General features: G+C 51.4%; 1 protein-coding gene across 1 annotated transcript in view; it reads left to right on the forward strand.

The window, feature by feature from the left end:
• XXYLT1 (xyloside xylosyltransferase 1) overlaps positions 1-19,182 on the forward strand; it is a 214,033-nt gene that overhangs the window by 175,130 nt on the left and 19,721 nt on the right. The window lies entirely within an intron of this gene.

Consider the following 19,182-nt stretch of genomic DNA (forward strand, 5'->3'; position numbering starts at 1 on the left):
CTTCTCAGAGTGGGTGGGAGTGGGTGCTGGACACCATCTACTTCTGGTGTCTAAGTAGTGCAGCCTGTAGTTTCACGTGGTTCATTAATCTCACGAACAAATTGTTTCCCTGGCTTCTTCCCGGTGGTGGCACCAGGGCTCTGCAGACTAAAGTCTTCCTGTGTATCATCTGGGGTTCCCCCGCACCCCAAGGCGGCTGCCACATTCTCTGATTTTCTCTTTGCTTTTCGTTGCGACCTAAGGCACTGCTGCCTCCCGGAGTGCTCGTTTTTTAAATTTTCACTTTGTTTTCCCTGAACCCAGCTAGGCAGGGGATCGGCTATGCGGAGGCGTGCTGCCTTCTTCTGCGTTGGCGTTTGTTTTGGGTCTTTGGGATTTCATGTCCAAGCCAGAGCTTCATGAGTAAGCATGTAAAGGGATGTTCTCCCAGCACTATAATTAGCAAGAACTTTTTCCTGCTCAGGACATGGTTGTGTAACATGACTGCCTCTAGTCTTGCTGGGTGGGGATGTGTTTCAGGTGATAGGGAATAGCCCTCATCCCCTATGGGAGGTGTATCACTGTGGTGGCGTGGGAGGGTGTGCAGTGGGCAGCTTTGGCTTTAGCTACAGAACTGCCTGTAGTGTTGAGTGCCTGGGAGTCCAGGCTGGTTTTCCCTGAGGCCAGGGTACTTCTCCTGGGTACACAGCTTAGCTCTCAATCCTCTCTGGTTCTCAGCCCAGTGCCCTGTGCAGACCCTATGCAGTGCCCTGTACAGACCAAACCATTTGCCCTTGACCCTTGTTCTATAGGGGTTTCAAGGCTGTGACTTTGGGAGGCAGGTCACCAGGCCTTTCTTCTGAGGTACCTCTGGGTGGGTTCCGCGCACCAAGCTTTCAGTTAGTGATCAAACACTTAGCCATTGGCACCCCCCAGGGCTTTCCTATTCCAGGCAGAAAGGGTCTCAAAAGTGCTTTCTTTGTTCCCAGTATGTGGAATGCGATGAAAAGAAGTTGCATGTGGCAGGTGTTAGGAGACTAGATCTGCAGGGCCTTCCAGTTCCCCCAGCAACTGCTGCTGCCGGAGCACCCAGAGCCAGCTCTGCGGGGACCCCGGGGTGGGTCCACTTTGGGGAGCAGATCCGCACAGCTGCGCTCCTGGTGCATACAACCCAGTGCCTTTCCTGGGGAGCTCCTGGTCCACGATGATAAGGGGCTCCTGTTATGGGGCTCCTGTTACGGGCCGGCCTCCAGAGAGGCTCTTACGGAAGGCCTGTGTCCGGCTTTCTTGATGGATTCTTGGACCGTGTTCAGAGTCTTAGTCCGTGGAGTCTGGCATTGAAGGCCTTGGTGGCCTTGCACTGACTCAGAGCGCTGTCCACCTTCCTGCCTCTGCCCCTGCTACTCCTGAGCTGCTTTGCCCTGTCCACACACCACATCTGCGCCCTGCTTTGCCCTGTTCTCCTGGCCCACCCACGCTCTGCCTGGCGATGCCCTGCAGGCCTGCTTCCCAGCCATGCTGTGCATTCCCAGGGCTGGGCCCCGACCCAGTGTCAGCAAGTGTTGGCTGAGCAAATGATTAAACCGTGGTGCAACCACGTGGCCAGCAAACGGCCACCAAACAGAGGGGAAATCCCAAGCCAATGAAAAGCAGGGTCCTGCCCCCTCACAGAAAAGGGGGAAACAGTATTGTGGATAAACCATGGGTGCTGTGGGTGCTAGGCTCAGTTGACCTGCATGCGGGTCCTGGCTCCAGTATACGTAATAGCTCTGTGACCTTGGACAAGCCACTCAACCTTTCTGCACCTCTGTTTTCTTTTCTGTGAATGAAATAGGGTTAAGGTATCTCTCAGGACTGTTGTAAGAGTTGTATATATAATGTATATATATAGTGTGTATAATATATATATATATATGTAAGCACTGAACTGTTAATGATATTATGGTGGATGGTTCAAACCCATTAGCTGCCCCTTGGGGGAAAAGATGAGGCTGTCTGCTTCTGTGGAAGCCCTGGGGGTGAAGTGGTTATGAGCTTGGGTGTGAACCTCAAGGTCAGTGGTTCAAAACCACCAGGGAGATCAACAGGGCTTTCTCCTCCCGTCAAGAGTTACAGTTTTGGAAACTCACAGGGGCAGCTCTGCCTTGCCCTATAGAGTCACTATGAGTTGACACCAACTCCATGGCAGTGAATTTGTTTGTTTGTGTGTTTGTTCAAGAGTCTGCTCGCATAAAGCTCCCCGGTCTCAGAAACCCTGTGTAGGCTGCTCCGAGTCAGTAGACAGGGCCTGTTAGCTTTCCCCCAGATACTCACACAATGTTCTGGCTTGCTTATCAGAGAAGCTGCCAGCCATGGAGATTTTCCAAGCTCCCACTGGGCTCCAGCCCCATCTCTGTTTAAAACCTACGCCTTTAGCCATTCTCCCCCAAGAGGGCTCCATCCCAACCGTGGGAGGGGGACAGACAGAAACATCCGCTGATCAAGACCTGCGCTGGCCCGGCTCTGTGCAGGGCTGACTATTCATAGAAGATACCGTGTAGGCTCCGCAGCAACCTCTAGATGGGCATGAATCACCTCGCACTGCAGGAAACCGATGCCCGGAGGAGCCGCAGTCGGCCCAGATTCACACCGCGTGTGATTAATGTGGTTACAATTAAGCCCAGACCAGGCTCCAAAACTCAAGTTCTCTGACGACACCAGACAACTGAGGCTGTCTGGGGCTGGCTCAGTTCGTGGCAGGGAAGGGGACAGCGGGGACGGCAGCCTGCGTGTCTGACCTGTGTGACCAGTGCAGGTGTCAGGAATGAACAGGGTGGCTCAGTTTGAGCAGGTGTTGTGAGGCTGTTAGTCCCCTGCTCAGCTGGGCCGAGTCAAAGAAGCCGCCCTCGATTCCAGTAGCCCTTTACCGAGAAGTAGCTGAGATGTCAACGTACCCCGTTTCTGCTCCGGTTCATACGAGTCTGTTGTTGATTAGAAACAGTCTGATGGTTTGAAGAATAACTCTAACCCTCTTTCCCTCATGTCAGCTGGTTGGGTAGACCACTTAACTGATGGATCGTAACTCCCACATCATTTGCATGACATTTATGCCGCGGCAGTAATGCCGAATAAACTGTGGTGGGAATGCGTTCCCGAGGCGTTTACAGCCCATCTTCACGCACACTGCGCAGATAGCGCACACACGCTCTGTTTGAGCTAAACTCCCGCCCGTGGGGGCAGCCATGATGCCCATTAGTTTAGTTCATATTTTAGAAAATTCTGTTGTGGTCTAACTGAGCTTACACAGGCCCCGGGCTCTGAGCTGTCAGCTTTATCAGCCCCAAAAGCTACCGATTCTGAAACAAAGCAGGTAATGGAAAAGCTAGCCACCCCCCGCCCGCCCGTGGGGGTGGATTGGGGGCCAGAGAGAGCACAGGGGCATCAGACTTGGTCGGGATTACAGATCTCTGAACTACTCCCAGACATCTAGAAGGAGCCCTGGTGGCACTGAGGGTTAAGCACTGGATAGCCACCTGACAGGTTGGTAGTTCAAACCCACTGCCGGTGGAGGAAGATGAGGCTGCTGCCTGCTTCTGTAAAGGTCCCGTCTCAGAACCTCCACTAAGGGATTTTATGAGTCAAAATCGACGCCACTCAATGGCAGTGGAGGGGTGAAGTGTTGGTCTGCTCATTCACAATGACAGGGGCACCCTCTCTGGAAGATATACTGCCACTCATCACGCCTGTCGTCCCCCACAAACTCTCCTAGCCCCCCAGCATACATACAAGTCTTTCCACAGGCCAGCCGAGCCCAGCCCCTATCTGGCTGTCACACACACACACACACACACACAGACTCGCTCCTGGTTAACCGCCTCTCCCCAGCACGCGCCTGTCGGAGCTAGGGGTGCAGGAACTTTGTAGGGTGTTGAAGGGTGTTGGCCTCTGCTGTGGAATCATCACGCCTGCCCCTTCTTTTGAAAATTACATCCAACCCCAAATGGAAAATTCAAAACACCAAACTCACTGCTTGATCCTCTGGGACAGGGTAGAACTCCCGCTGTGGGTTTCGGTGGGTTTGTGAGCCTGGGTGGGCCTTGCAAGCCTCCGCCTTCTCCCACAGAGCGGCTGGTGGTTTCAAAGGGCCAACCTTGTGGTTAGCAGCCTCACGTTTCACCTCTACGCAACCAGGCCCCAGCATCTGCTGGAAGGTAGAGAGTGTGAGGTTGTGGGGCAGGTAGCTGGACTCCAGTGATTTAAAATCTGAGCCCTGCCTCTTTCGAGTTCCCTTCCCTCCCCTTCCCTGAGACTTTACTGCCTCTTAGATGTATTCAGATAGCCTTCCAGCACTGCACACGGTGCTCGATTCACGAGTCGGTGTCTGCCTTCATTAGTGTAATTCATCAACCCTGTGAGGGAGGACATGGCTCTCTGAGTAGCCTGCTGTCGGGGCTGTCTGTAGGGGAGGGGACAGGGGTGGACAAGGGAGAGTGAGAGAGTGACGGAAGGATGGAGGCTGAAGCGAAACTTCAGAATGGGGTTCTATTTGGGTGGTGGGATTCTACTTTAGAATCCCCGCCTGTTTATTTTGAGCTTGTATTTTACAAACCGGGAGTTGTTTTGTTTGCTGAGGTTTTTGCTGTTTGTTTTGTTTTTAAGAAATATTTTACTAGGTCTCAAATGGGCACAGTGAGAATTGGACTTGACAGTCCTATAGCAAATGATACCTGGTCCTAAGGATGTCTTTATACCCAGCTCAGAGCGCATATTTTTAGGAATGTAGTCGTTTGTATGTCTAATGTTCATTTCTGGCTGGTTTTAATATAGAGTTATATTTAATAGTGGAAAAATACAAGGAAACCAAGAACAGTTAGAAGAACACTATGAGCTAGTGGGCGAAACTCAGAAATGGGAGGCAGAGCCCAGGTGGCCCAGGCTGGCCGGTGCCGGCCACCCAGACTTCTCTTGGCATCCGCGTGTTGTCTGTCAACCGAGGGGGCCGGACCCTGTTTATGAAGGTGGCACGGGAGCGCTGCTGACCACAGACCAGTGAGGAGGGTGTTTCAGCTCCGTCTACCTCGGGCCTGATGTGGTTGGGCCGCTGTGACAGGGGAGTGGCACTGGAATTGTACCACCAGGGAGAATGCCCTCCGCAGCACTGACGGGCAGCTCAGGTCCCCCTGCAAGAGGGTCCCCTGGGCAGGCAGTCATGGGAATGATTGCGCCAAGGTGGAATTTCCTCCTAAAGGGCTCTCTCTCTCTCTCTAGGGCTCTCTCTCTCTCTCTCTCTCTCATGCCTGAAAGTGATGGCAGAGCCCGATCAACTGAAAGTGAGAGACACATGGAGGGGCCTAAAGGCGACAGGGGGTGGGGGTGGGGCAGCTACTGCTCGCTTTTGTCAGTTTTCTCCCAAGGCCTTTTGTGACCACTTTTTTCTTTTTCAGAAAAGTGTTTGCAGGTGGCCCAGATGAAGTTGTGAAAGAAAGGTCATGCCAGGCCAGTGTGCATGTAAACGGAGAGGGCTGCTCTGCCAGGCAGAGGGGCGGTGCATCTGTGTGCATTTGGCATCTCTCTGATTTTCTAATCCTGTTACCGACAGACCAAGACTCCAAGGAGCCTCTGATTTTATTACCCCCCGGGAACAGTGTATCTGCCATGCGCGCTGCTGGGGCCACATGTCCAGGCTCCGGAACCACAAGTGGCATCTTTCTTTCCCTCCCGCACCGTTTCCAGCAGATGGTTATTCTGGAGAATTCTGCTTTGCCCAGGGGAGCTGGTGCTGAAGGTCTGTGTCTCAGGATGGGGACAGCTCGGGGTGTCCGTCCGTTAAGGAGGGAGAACAAAAATTCTGTCCTGAGGCGGAGATGGCAGTGAGAAGCCCAGGGTGAGAAGGAGGCTCTGGCTCCTCTTGTTGACTCAGTTAGGCTGCCACCCTCAGCCTTCTCTGCTCACAGTGCCCCCAGACCCTGCCTGGGGTGGGGTGGGGTGGGGGCTTCCCTCTCCTCTCGTGACAGTGCAGTTTCATGCCTCGTCAGCAGGGGTCTCACGCCATGTTCTAGTCTGCACTTGGGCCCGGAAGCCGGCCCTCACAACAGCTGAGAATCACAGAGCTCTGGAATGTTCCAGCCTAATGAGACTGAGACACCGCTTTGAGATTCTGAGAGAGGAAGCGATGGGAGATGTGGCCTTGGGGGCAAGCTGGGGCTGGGACTGTCTGGGAGAGGCATGTGGCACCTCTTCACGGTGCTCATTAGTGAATGAGGGAATAGAGAGCCATTCTTGGCTCTCAGCAAGACGTTTTCGTTGTTTGTCAGTATAACTTTAGGGCTTGTTTGATTATCATTTTATTTATAATAATAAGTTAAGTACTGATAAAGATTTATAAATTTAGTTTGAATTTTAAAGCATTTCTTTTACATAGGCATCAACACTTGGGCTTTCAAATCAGTAGTTAAATGTTATACAGCAGTTAATTACCGCCTGAAATTAATCAGAAATTTCACTCTTACTAAAATATAGAAAGGCTTTGTGTTTGCTAAAAATATGGTATAATGCTTATTAAGAAAAGGGAAGGGAGGGAGCTGAAAACACAAAGGGCCTGCAGCAATTTGGAGACACCGTCCAAAAGGAAATAGTAAGTCCAGGGAGACTGGGAATCGCTGCCCTTCGCATAGTCTTACAGGTGGTGGTAGAATGGCAGGCAGGAGCTCAGCTGGGGTGTGGATGTCACTGTTGACTCCTCTGGCCCCTGCAGAGGTTGAGAGGGCACCACGTCATTGCTCCATGATCCCGTGTAGGAACACAGGCCAGATCCATGGCGGGAGCTTCAAGGGGTGGACTATGGTGTGTGGTTTATGGTGGACCCTGAGCTGCTTACACTACAAAGTAGCACACTGAACACACCTCTGAGGGTGGCCGCGCCCCTGCCTTGGCTCAGCTCACTTTCAAGGAGTCCATTCTGACTCAGTGTCCCTGTGTGGCAGAGTAGAACTGCCCTTTTGAGTCTCTGAGGCTATAAACCTCTGCAGGAGTAAAAGACCTCATTTTTCTTCTGCAGTTTGGGGGTAGAATCGAGCTGCTGAGCTGCTGGTTAGCAGCCCCACATGTGGGCTGTTTAGGCTCCTGGGGCCTATAGAGCAATTTCAGTGCTTAATTTTCTGTTGACTACTTCCTTTGATGAAAACTGTAAATATGCCACTTTCACGTAATTTACCTCTTAAAGTTCTGTGTTGTTAACGGATGATTTATTATTCTTATGTCATCATTTTCTTTCTACCTAACTGCTTTCTAGCTCAAAGATACTTTTTTGTTTTTAAGAACATAAATTTACATAGAAATCTGTCCAAATGATTTGCATGTGAGCTTCCCTACTGTGTGGACTCATTGTGGTAGTTTGCCATTGGCCTTAATGGAAAGCAAATCAAGTGGTAAAGACAAAAAGGTTTCAAAAAGTAGATGGAAAAATTCCGTTATCTTTTGATTTCACTTTTTCATCAACCTTGGAGCCCCTTGTAGTTAATAAGTCAGTGCTTCTCAAACTTAGGTATAAGTACCTTGAGACAGTTATGCTTAGGTAGTACTAAAGGTCTTCCAACAAATCACAGGGTGAACTTACTGCATCTCTTAAAGCGCCTTCTTAAAGAGTAAAGTTCACGCAAAGATCTAGTCGAGGGAAAATTGGTGCTTTCCCCATGGGGAAGTTAGAGAAGCCTTGGTCAGTGGTGTTTTTTTTGGGGAGGGGGGGTGTTCTATTATCACTTTATCATTCTTGCAGCATTATCATTGTATCTTTATGAGGCAGAGGCCTGCGTCACAAGTGGCTGTTTGGTTCTAGCTATAAATGAAAGTAAAGCAGAAACATAAACTAGAAACACTGCCGTTCTGTCAACTCCGACTCACAGTGACTCTTGTGACCACAGATAGGACTTGCTAAATGCCAGTGTGGGCACATCAAATCATCCAGGAGGCCCGTTCAAAGCACAGATTCCTCAGCCTCCTCCCATAGGAGAGCCTGATTCAGCTGAGCTAGGCTGGAGCCCCCGAATCGGGATTCTGAACATGCATCCAAGGTGATTCGAACTAAAGAAGCAATCGCTGCACCCTGGAACGGGGCTGCAAGTTGGTGTGCCCTGGACTCTACAGAAGGTTTTGTTTTTGCTCCCTTGTGGTCTGCAGCATTGTTGTCAACATGCGATATTGTTGTTGGTGCCATCAGCAAGAGAATTAAACACGCTCTGGGCCGGCACCCACCTCCTGGTCCCTGTGTCTGAGCCCAGCTTTGCAGCTCCTCATCCTCACGTTGAGTGCTTTCCTCTCGCTGCCCCTCGCCTTCATCAGCGTGATGTCCTTCTCCAGGGGCTGGAGGGGCCTCCTGATCACATGGCCGACATTTGTGCGATGACGTTTGCCATCTGCACCTCTAAGGAACACTCTGACTGTACTTCTCCCAAGACAGGGTTATTCCATGCTCTGAGAACCCACACTACTTTAACTCTTCTTTACCAGCACCTTACTGCCAGCGAGTGGATTCTGACCCATCGTGACCCTGGCGGACAGAGTAGAGCTGCCCTTGTGGGTATCTGTGGCTGTAACTCTGGGCGGGAGTAGACAGCCTCATCTTTCTCCCACAGAGTGGCTGGTGCTTTCAAACTGCTGACCTTTCCGTTAGCCTCCCAGGTACACCCCCAGCTCTCCCTGTACCACCACTGCAGTCTTCCTCATGCACTGGCCAACTTTCACATGGACGATGATGCAATGGTCAGCACACCATGGTCATCAAAGTGACATCTTGGCTTTCTCATATTTTAAAGAGGTCATTGTAGTAGATGTGTTGCCCAATGAAGTAAACTACTGTATATACTTGTGTATAAACCGAGTTTTTCAGCACATTTTTAATGTAGTTTTTGTGGTAAAATTAGGTGCCTCGGCTGATATTTGGGTCAGTTTATACTCAATTATATACGGTACAGTCTTTGATTTCTTGACTACTGCTTCTCTGAGCATTGATTATTGATCCAAGTAAAATGAAATCCTTGGCAGCTTCCGTCTTTTCTTCTTTTGTCATGAAGTAGCTTATTCCACTTGTGTGGCCTTTTGTTTCCTGTATATTGAGATGTGATCCACCATGAAGGTTGTAGTCTTTCTCTTCATCAGTAAATGCTTCAGGGTCACATCGCTTTCCGCAGCAAGTCCGTGTCATCTGCCTGTCACAGGCTATTAGCCAGTTTTCCTTTGGCGCTGACTCCATGTTCGTTGTGTAGCACAGCTTCTCCAATTATTTGCTCAGCATAGAGCTTGAACAAGGATGGTGAGAGGATCTGACCCTGACGCACACCTTTCCTGATCTTAAACCATGAAGTAGCCCTCATTTTGTCTATATAAAGGTCCTTCATGAGCACAATGAAGTGCTCTGGAATTCCCATTTTTCACAATGTAAACCATAAGTTGTTATAATCTGCACCGTTGAATGCTTTTATTTAGTCAATAAAACAGAAAAAAAACTTTAAGACAAGATCCCTCTGACATCACTAATGATATCCTTCGTTTCATGTCCTCCCCTATTTTGCTGGCAGTTCCCTGTCAACGTCCTGCTACAACCATATTTGCCTTATCTTCAGCAACATTTTACTTGTGTGTGATGTGATTAGAAACCACCAGAAGCTCCTCTGGAGGAAGACTGGGCTTTCTAACTCCTATAAACAGTTACAGTCCCGGAAACCCACAGAGCGTTGCTCTGAGTCAGCATTGACTCAAGGGCAGTGAGTTTTCGTGAGTGATGTTAATGGCATTGACTGCTAATTCTTGCATTCCATCAGGTTGCCTTTCTTTGGAATGGCCACAGATATGAATCTCTTCCTGTCAGTTGTCCAGGTATCTATCTTCCAAATTTCTCAGCAGAGATGAGTGAATGCTTCCAGCATTGCATCTGTTTGTTGAAACATCTCAATTGGTCTTCCATTAAGTCCTGGATCCTTGTTTTTCACCAGTGCCTCCAGGGCAGGGTGGACCTCTTCCTTCAGTACCTTGGTTCTTGAACACCTTGAATACCACCTTCTGAAATGGTTGAACATCAACCAATTCTTTTGGACTGTGACTGCATTCTTTCCACTTTCTTTTGATGCTTTCTGTGCCATTCAATATTTTGCCCGTAGAATCCTTCGATAGTACAACTTCAGCCTTAAATTTTTTTCTTTAGTTATTTCGGCTTGAGAAATGCTGAGTATTGTGTTAGTCTGGGTTGACTAGAGAAACAAATTTATAGACACTCATATGTGTGTGAGAGGGAACTTTATATCAAGGAGCAATTGTACATTAAGAAAATATTCCAACACAGTCCAGATTAAGTACTTAAGTCCGATATTACCCTGTATGTCAATACTAGTCCATAAATTCCTCTTTAGACTCATGCAGCCATGCAATGATGCTGAATGCAGGAAGACCACAGGACAGTGGTGGAAAGTCTTGTGGACCCAGTGGTGATGGAAGTATCTCAGCGCTGGCGTGGTTCTCCATGTGGCTCCTCCAGTTCCAGGGCTCTTGTGTTACTCCATGTGTCTTGTCAGCGGGAAGATGAAGCAGAGAGTGTGTCTGTGGGTCCCATCTCTAGTGAGATATTTATATTCATAACACCTCCAAATGAGGTCATCAAGCTGCAACCTTTTTGACAGGCTAGACTCCACCGCTTCACAAGTTGACAGGAGATTATGTAACTGCCTCAAGTATATTCTTCTTTTTTGACTGTCTTGCTCCAGATCTTTGTACATTTTGTTATAATACTTTGTCTTCTTATGGGAACCTTTGAACTTTTCTGTTCAGCTCTTTGGAGTTCATCATTTCTTCCATTCACTTTAGCCATTCTCTATTCAAGAGAAATGTTTCAAAACCCCTCCTGACGTACATTTTGATCTTTTCTTGCTTTCTCGTCTTTTTAATGACCTTCAGCTTCTTGTGTGATGTCCTTGATGTCATCTTGCACCTCTTCTGGTCTTTAGACATCAGTGTTCAGTGGGTCCAGGCTGTTCTGGAGACGCTCTCTAAATTCAAGTGGGTTATATGCAAGCTTGCACGTTGGCCCCTGTAGATTGGTTCCCATTTCTTTCAGCTTCAGCTTGAACTTACCGACGAGCACTTGGAGGTCTGTATTCACCAGCCAGATTTTTAGATGGCCAAATCCTTCTTTTCAGTCTTTGTGCGAAATCTCTGCTGAAGCCAGGGGCGACCCTAGTGGTATTTGAAGTACTAGTGGCATGGCTTCCACCATTTCAACCACCCTCAAGCTCCCATGTGTGTACACCTAAGTGATAACGTGCACGAGTTGGCCTCATTTAAAATCAAGATGTTTTTATTACCTGCCTTTAAGCCCCACAGTCTGCCTTCTCTGCCAGGTGCTGCTCTCCAGCCAACTCGACTCCCTCATGGGCACTTTCCGTGTCATGGGCCTGCCTGGCCTCCTGGGCACTTCCGTGTTGGTGCCTGCTCCTGGAACCCGCGGTCACGCCTGATCCCGTGCTTTGTGTTCTTCCGTCAGCGCTTGAACAACTGAGCTGTCAACATCCTTTTCAGGGCGTGGGAGGCGTCACCTTTTAAAATCTGCTTCTCCCTGCTGCTGTCTCTGCTTTCCTTTGCCTGTCTTCAAGGGAGGGGAGGGGTGGGGGTGGGGGTGGGCGATGAATCACCCAATCAACCACCACCCAGTCAGTGACTGTGGAGACCCCCTGTGCAGCTGTGCCCCATAGGGGTGTCGATGGCTGGTTATCTGGAAACAGGTGGCTTCTTTCGAGGTGTCTCTAGGTGCGTTTGAACCCAGCCTTTCAGTCAGCCGCTGAGCATGAACGGCCCAGGGACACGGTCACCAGGAGCTGGGATCAGCTCGAAGGCCGCTGGCCAAGGGAAGGGATTGCTTTCATTCTGACCTGGGGATGCATTATCTGAGAGAAGGAATCAGGAGTTCCTGGAACTCGTAATCGTCCCCTGGATTAATTTTTGTATCATTTCCCTATACTCCTGTGCCTCTTTCTACAATTCCCAGTTTTCTTTCCTGATACCTGCCCTCCCCCAACACACACACACACACACACACACACACACACACACACACTCCCCCACACTGCCATCACCAGGGAGGGGCGAGCAGGGCTATTCCCACCATGGCCCTGCTGACCTGGCACCACAGGTCCCATTCGGTGTGCCAGGCCTGTCTGTCTGTACTGGGTAGAAAGGAGCTGAGGTTCTGTTACGACGTAGTTTTCATAAGAAAATGCGCTCAGGATTTCGAAGCGTAGACTGGAAGCGCTGAACCTTCGGACCATCTACCTTTCACACCCTTGTCAGGAAGGCTGTGCGTGAACCTGGGTGTGTGTGGGAATGTTGGGTCGGGTCAGCCAGGACCGGCCCCGCCCAGGGATCCCGCTTTCTCGCCCCTGCCGGGATGTCACAGGGACTCCCTTATTTTCTGAGGTCACAGGACACCACGATGACTGGCCATTTGGCAGAATCGCACCTGTTTTTTTTTCTCTTTCCCTTGGTTGTCCAAAGCCTGGCTCCCAGCTCTCTCGCCTCGCGCGTAGCCTCCTCGGGCTGGATTGTAAAGGTCTCAGGGAACTGCTCTCTGCTCTCATTTATCTAAGTCTAGCTAGAAGCACAGAGACAGTGAGTGCTAATAACCTTTAAAAGATCTTCACAGGCAAAGACCATTGTCTGTTTAGAATTTTAACTCCTCTCTCGCCCGCCTTCCCTAGACTGATGCGCTCTGGGCTTGCACGGCTGGGCTCGTGCAGCCCCTGACAAATGCACAGTTGGTGGGGAAAGCCGGAGGCGTGGGGGCTGTGTTTCCGCATGCCTCTTTTTCTTGGCTGTCAACTCGGCCAGCCTGCGGCCTTGACACCCAGGTGGTGTGCCCAGTGCCGGTTGGCTCCCTCCTGCAGCAGGTGCGTCCATCGTTGGGATGAGCCTCACTCGAGCCCTCCCCAGCAGCGACAGGTGCCGTTTTAATTCCTTAGTAATAGAAACGTTTTGATGACAATCAGAAAATGTAATCAAACTGTTGGAAATAATGTAGAAAGAATCCAGATTTTACATATTTTGTCTTCATAAAGGGTCAGATGTTTTCATCATAGTTCAGAAAAATTTCACCACATAAAAAGCACTGTGTGTGTGTGTGTGTAGGGGGGTTCTATTATCACTTCATTCCATCTGCTCTGCAAACTTTTTGAGGCCCCAAAGTCCCTTCACACGTGTAAAACCAAAATGGCACACAGACGTCAGACCTATGGCCACCAGGCCTGTGCAGGCTCATAGCAACCCGATTGGACAGAGTAGAGTGTCTGAGGCTATAGATCTTTGTGGAAGCAGAAAGCCTCATCTTTCTCCCATGGGGCAACTGGTAGGTTCAAACTGGTGGCCTGTTCATTAGCAGACCAACACAACCCACTGTGCCACCAGGGCTCTGTGTGTGTGTGCGCACGGCACCCGCAAATTAAAAAAAAAACACCTTATTGCCATCAAGTCCATGGTGGCTCATGCCACCCAGGGGGACAGGGTTGAACTCCTCCTGGGGTTTCCGAGCCTGTCACTCTCTGGAAGCAGGAAGCCCCATCTGTCTCCCGAGGGCTGCTGACTTCGCGTCTAGCACCCCAATGTGTAACCCATGAGGTCACCAGGGCCACATATGTGTGTACGTGTGTGTGTTTATGTGTACATTGATCCACCCCGCGTACACACCTCCTATTTTACTCAAATGGATGGTGTATAAAAGGGGTACCCCTGGGGGCTAATTAATGTTGTAAAATGTTTACCCAAAGTCCTTAGAAGTGCCGTGCCTTTCTAGAAATGATGGTAAGTGGGAAGGGAGTGGTTTTGGGGTTTTTTGCCACTTTTGCCTTGGCAGGACCTGGGACTGTGCATCTTCCCTGCCGCCTGAGGCCGGATGCTTTCTCCATAGTGATCGGAGGGGCTCTGGTGGAGTTGCTGGGGGGCCTGTGCTTATTTATGGGATATAATTAGTGAGGTGAGTTATGTCGAAGTGCTCAGAAGAAGCATGTGGCCTGGGACGGGCTCTGAAGATACAATATTGTGTGTGAGTTGAAACCACTTTGTCCTGCCCCGTGAGTTACAGCCCTGAGACTAGGGGGTTGCTGGAGTTTCTCCCCCAAATCCTTCCGAGACGGGTAAGAGCCTTGGCTGTTTGGCTGAACTGTGGGACCTTAGAAAAAGCCGCTTTTGTCCTTGATATTTGGCATTGAAAGGTGCCCTGGTGGTGAAGTGAGCTATGTATGTGTTGGGCCGCTAACCGCAAGCTCCGCAGTTCGAATCTACTAGCTGCTTCACGGGAGAAAGACGAGGCTTTCTCCACCCATAGAGTTACCATCTCAGAAGCCCATCGGGTCAGTTCTGCTCTGCCCTCCAGGGTCACTGGGAGTCAGAATCAGCTCGACGACAGTGTGGCACTGAGAATATGCCTATCTAGAGGAATTCCCGCCAGTGAGTATAGTCTGAGCCCTTGCCTTGTGTCTGGCACTGCACTAGGCAGTGGGGACTCAGATAGAAATTGTCCCTGTCCTCAGAGAATGCCTAACTCCACTGGACAGACAGGCTCTATGGGGTCATTATAAACACCAAAGCCATGGCAGTGGTCCCAGGTCCAGAGGCGAGAGGGAGCACTCACGGAGGACGTGGACTCTGTGCTGGGTCTCCTGATGAGAGTCTGCACTCCATAATCACAGAGAGAGACCGGCACTCTGCCCAGAGGAGCAGGGCCCAGGCCTCAGAGCCATTGTGGGGAGCCCCAAGTACTTTGGTCTGGCTGGGGAACAGGAGGGAGATATGACTGAATGGATAGGTAGGGTGGCAGATTCCAGTGGATTTTATTCACTGGGCTGAGGAGCTTGAATGAATGTTCCAGGCGCTTGGGAGCATGATTCCGCCCTAATGATAGGACACAAGACTGTGGACTCCTTTAGAAAGGGGTCAAGCCATGACAGCTCAGTGCCATTGTCTTTGTTATTTGGGGGGTTCAAATGCCATGTGGTAATTTCCTCCCACCATAGGTCGGTTTCTGAGCCAATCCCATGTTGGGTAGATAGGGCAGATTCAGAAATGATAGGAACCCACCCTTGCTGGCCAGAAGACCCACCCTTGCTGGGGGGTGTCTGAGAAGGCAGGCATGGCCAAGACCATTGTTGTATGAAGCCCTGGGGACAGGGAGGGGTGGCAGACAATTAATTTCAAATGGAGGATTTTAATCGGAGTTAGAAGTGCCAAGCTTGCTCTCCGTTGCTCTGTGGAGTGGTTTATTGTACTGACTTAGTCTCCCTTCTGTTTTCTTGTTTCTGTTTTGTACAGTCAGGAAGAATTTTTCTCTTCCCTCTCCCATTTGTACTCAGCAAGAAACAGATCCCAAATATTACCAACCTGTACTTCAAAACCAGATTTCCCTTAAGAACTGCTAAACTGAGCAAGCTTGCCAATACAGTTGCTGCATTGAGATCTCCATCGAGTGGTCCGTCTTTGGTGAATTGACGGTTTCAGGGAAAGGGCCTTGTGAGCATGCTTATTATAAACAACGGACGTCCCCTCCCAGCTGGCTGGGCTGTGTACAGCTGGCAGTGCAGCTCCACGTGGCCCAGGTGGGGTGAGGGTGTCCACTAGGCATGCCTGTCTGTGGGCATGACGTCCAGTGGTGTTGACAGATGCAGGGCACAGCCTGCCCAGCTGTCACCCCAGCTGACTCTGCCCATGCATGTGAGCAGGTTTATTCTGGGATCTCTCCGACTGAGATTTTGAATCTCCCAGGAAGGGGAAGGGAGGAAGCAGGGCCCCAGCAGCAAGACTGGCCACTCTTGTGGACCTGACCTCTGTCCCATGCATGGCCTAGCTCCCTCAGAACATTCTAGATTAATTATGCAGTACACTGCTGCCCGGTGCTTCCTACGGCATCCACAACTTTGGAAAACAGAGACGTTGTGGGTCCTAGGAGATGGAAACTGTTCTCAAAGCAGGGAGATGGAAAATGGAAAGCCACAACCATTCCAAGTCCAGAGGCCTAATGGCCCGAGTCACAGTGCAAGACAACAGAATCCACCAGCCTCACGCTCAAGTAATGTACACACCAGCAGCACAGCAAAGCAGGTCTTGAAGGAACCTCAAGCTCTAGTGATGCTATCCATGGGTTGGCTGTCCCACAAGTGTAGCTCACAAGTTGAGGCAGAGAGCTAGCTAAAGCAGCTGCATGCTGGTCTGATCTCCAGAGAATAAGAGAGAGAGGGGAGCGTCTTGCCGAGCCATTTTTATCTTTGCCCTCCGATCACACTGCGACCTGATAATCCCACATGTTCTTATTGGCCAGGTTGGCATGATAAACCTATCTATCACAACTCCCATGGGCCCGTGTGTAGGTGGCAAGCCAGATTTTCAGCCCATCTGGTCCTGTTCACACCATCAGAACCAGAAGGAAGTCAGTCGTCCGCTGGCTCGTGGACGTGGCGACTGAGCAGCTCAGGCAGTGATCCTGTTGAGCTCCCTGGAGACCTTGCCTGCTGGGTGCTGCTCTTCCCCTCCTGGAGTTGCCTCCGCCCTGGGCCTCCTTGCCTCCCTTGTCGGCTCGCTCGCCTCACTCTGCCCTCTCTCTCTCCCTCCCCAGAGCCTGCAGGACTCTCTTTCCCACTTGCACATACTAAGGTAGGGTTTCCCTGACCTTTCTTGAATCCTCTCAACTAGCCTGGACTCTCTCTGGAACTTTGGGTGGGAAGTGTGATTTGTGCCGCACCCCCTGCCTTCTGTGGGGCCATTTGCCTGAGGGGCTTTTCTTACGCGCTTTTCTTTAAAAAGTCCTGATTTTTGGACCCACTGGAGGAGCAGGAGGCCTGTGTCCCGGAGTCAGCGCTCAGGGTGGGTTTCCTGCACTGAGCGGCAGAGGAGGGTGGTAACGTAAGGGGAGGCCCTGGAGCATGGCTGCCCAGCTTTGACCAGCTGGGCGGCTTTGGCCGAATTCCCTAGTCTCTGAAACACTCTGTCTCCTCACCTGGGATATGGGGGCTGATCATCGTCCCTCCCCCACAAGCTAGTTGTGAAGAGTGAATGAGCTCATGCAGGTAAGGACTTGGAGCTGTGCCAGCTCTATGGTGCCGTGCAGGTGTTTGTCATTGTTATCCACATACCAGCCACCGTATAAGTGCTCAGCAAAAATCAGCTCTCTGTAGGCGTGTACATACACGCGTGTGCTGTATGCGTCTATATATGTATCTGTTATATCAAAAGCAGCTCGGCACTGAGCCCGGTTCCTGGTCTGCTCTTGACTTGGAGTTGTCATTGGACCGAGGACTGATAAGCACCCCAGGCGCAGACAGAAACCATCCTCCTTGCGTTCCTGCAGAGGGAGGAAGGCCCCGAGATGGGCGTCAATGGGAGCGCTTTCAAAGGGCCTTTCATTGGTGCCAGGTGTTGTCACGTTGATGCTGACTCAGGGTGACCTGCGTCCAACCCCGGGGACAACACAGAGGAGCGCTGCCTGGTCCCACACCCCTTCCCAGGCGCTGGTCCATGGTTGTGCCCACTGCATTCGGAGTGGCTGCCCGTGCTGTGGGTTCAGCGTGATAGCAGCACGCAGGCCACCAGATGACAAACTGACAGGTATGCTGGCCTTGGAGAGCTGGCGAGGTGAAAATTGGTGCCACCTGCCTTTGGAGGTGCCATCTGAGGTGACAACATAGTGCCCGCACTTTTGTCCTCTGGAGACAAACCATGCAAGGTTGAGTTCTTTCCAAAGACAGAAGACACCCACGTGCCCCCTTCGTCAGGAAGACTGAGTGGGCTTTCGTGTTTCTGTGGGCACCTCCCGCTTCAGTGGACAGTCATTTCGTGGGAAGCCACAGAAGGTAAGGTATCCCTCTGGGCTCTGATTTTAATGACCAGTGAAAGGCATCCCCAGCTCTGCCTGCGAGGGGTGTTACCAGGGGCCCCGTGTAGGAGTCAGGCTCGCAGAAAGACCAGGGCAGGGGAATGAAGGGCCACCTCCCAAATTCTTCCTCTCCCTGAAGAAATGAAGCCTAAGAAGTTCAGATTCTGTAACTCAATGTAGAAGAAGTGGGGGCTGGGAGGCAGAGCATGGTTTCCGGGGATCACTGAGCCTGGGAAGTGTCACCCCTCTCCATTCAACACCACCACCACTACCCCCTCTGTTGGCCACACATGTCCCCCTCCCAAGTGTCCTCACTGGAGGTGGGCTGAGCCCATGGCGCAGGTGCCCCCCAGTCTCTCCCAGGTAGCTTCTGTAGACAAACATCAGCCAGGGTTTTCCAAGGTGTGTCGTCTGGCTGAAGGCTGTGTCTCAAGACATGCCTGCTGAAGGTGGACCTCACCTGGTGCATTTGCTTTAGGGACAGCCCTGCGGCCTCACATCGACGTGCGGGATTCCTTGAACCCCTCGCCCCCTCTCCGTGAGGCTGGACTCAGATTCAGACCGGGTGTGGGAGAGGCAGGGTTTTGCCAAAGGATTCTGCTCCAGCCTGTCCTGGTGTGCATGCGCCGGCTTCCACTGCTGCTGACCCATGGTCCGAATGAGACTCACTAAGGGGGTCCCTCGCTTGGCCTACCAGCCCCTGCCAGGGGATATGCTGAAGAGGCTGCCTGGCCAGGGATTCTGGGGATCCCTTGCTCACAGGACCTTCTCCGCTGCAGCGGGTCCCAGCCCTGTCCGCAGCCTCACCAGTACCGTGGCACAAACGGAGCGGAACTGCTGGACTGGCGCCCAGGTCAGCACTGCCTCCCGCACTGCTCACGCTCAGAGCGCAGCGTGCAGACGCTTGGTCCAGAGACAGGTGCTCCTTCCCTCGGGGGGCTAGTCTAGGACCTGACTGGGCAAGAAGGAAAGAGAGCCTGCCTCACCTCCCCCACGCCTTCCCTCGCTCACACAGCCTGCGGTGCACCCAGGGGTGCCCCGTTGTCAGCGTCTGGCGGGGAACAAGGTGAAGCAGAAAGAAGAGAAAGTGTGGGCGTCGTGCAGCCCCATGGTCAGGACTTCTGCCACTTTCTCTGCACGGTCTCGTGGGGTCTCACAGCAGAACCAGGGAGCTGGACGCAGCGAGTGTCACTGACAGCAGAGCCAGTGCCTTCTTGCTGCTCAGCCTGGCAGCTTGCCGAATCCACCCTCCTCCCCAACAACCTTCCCAAGCACCATAGGAGAGAGACGCTCTGACAGCCACCACTCCACCCTTGCAGGCCACCGAGGGG

The sequence above is a fragment of the Echinops telfairi genome, unplaced genomic scaffold, assembly GCF_000313985.2.
Source record: "Echinops telfairi isolate 266 unplaced genomic scaffold, ASM31398v2 ScPeMD7_17;HRSCAF=63, whole genome shotgun sequence".
Taxonomy (NCBI): domain Eukaryota; kingdom Metazoa; phylum Chordata; class Mammalia; order Afrosoricida; family Tenrecidae; genus Echinops; species Echinops telfairi.